Source organism: Octodon degus, unplaced genomic scaffold (genome assembly GCF_000260255.1).
Source record: "Octodon degus isolate 3935 unplaced genomic scaffold, OctDeg1.0 scaffold00118, whole genome shotgun sequence".
Lineage (NCBI taxonomy): Eukaryota > Metazoa > Chordata > Mammalia > Rodentia > Octodontidae > Octodon > Octodon degus.
In genome coordinates this window covers 9,126,287-9,127,674 of record NW_004524694.1, presented here as the reverse complement: position 1 = coordinate 9,127,674, position 1,388 = coordinate 9,126,287, and positions in this window count along the sequence as shown.

The window sequence follows — 1,388 nt, the reverse complement described above, 5'->3', positions numbered from 1 at the left end:
ACAAGTGAATTGGTAAGCTTTATGATATAATAAGAATCTTTACATAAAGAGACAGTTCCTACCAAAATGTGATATTTAATATTTTTAATTGTGGTGTTAACTCCTTGACTGAAAAGGAAGTAACTTAATAATATTTTCAAAATAATGTAATTTTTGAGAAGAAAAAATGAAGCATTGTGTTTAATGTGACATCTTGACTTACATTTGTGTAATATATGTAATAATATCATACATGTATATTATATATATCCCATTTTAGTCTACATAAGTGATTACATGATAAAAATGATTACTTTAGAACCAAAGCCTTTTCAAACTAAAATAGTAATTTTTATTCTTCACATTCAAACATACTTATCAACATTGTTCTATGAAACACATATGCTGTAATGTTTAAATTAGAAAATTATGCTACATGAATGGAAAGTATTGATGAGAGAAGATAACCTTGCAATCATGTACATGATAGCTGTTTATATCTAAGAAGACAAGTGAGGGACCCAAAGGGTGTTTTTTTTTTAATCTTAATAATGTACAAACAAATTAGAATGCTCAGAATTGGAATTTATTATCTTTGAAATCTTTCATCATTCATAACAAGGTTTACTCTCCTGTACACTACTGCAATCTAAATTTATCTTTAGAACTTAAAGTATATTTAAGATCTAACCATATAATCTTTGGTACATTTTGATATTTTATAAGTAATATCCTATTTTGAATAAATAGCAGCTCATAAATTGAATATTTCTTTTATTTCAATTTTGTAGCCCAATCTTCATGGCTCAGAAAACTTAAGTACTTCTAATCTTATAAGCAGTAAGAGGGAGCTAAACAAAGATTCAAACTTAAAATTGAAAACTATACAGTCCCTATCTGCAATCAGTTCTTAATCACATTGCCACACTGTCTAGAGACTAAAAGTTAACCTACAGGGCTGCAGTAGGGGCCAAGCATATTGCCTTAGGGAATGCGCCCGCCTCTTCCTCCCAGTGCTCTGATTTACCCCTTAGATTGGCCCTAAGGTCAGCCAGGACCAGGCCAGCCTGACTGAACCCTGGCTTCTCCTTTTCCCTACATGAGTTCCTGCCCAGATGTCCTTTTCCATTCCTTATCCTCCTTCATGGTTCTACTATCGAGAGGCCACCGAAGCTTCTGTTCAGGGCTGTCTTTATGAGATTGTTTCATGTGGAGGGGTCTCAGTTATGGGTAGTCCCTTCTCTGACTTTGAATTAGGCCCTGACTCAAGTAGTCTCTCATCTTTTGCTCCATGCAGTAGTCATGAAATGTGTCATAAACTGGGTTTATAACAGAAAAAAATTAAAAGCTTAAATTAATCCAGAATATATTCTCTGATAACAATAAAGATACACTCTATGTAACACATA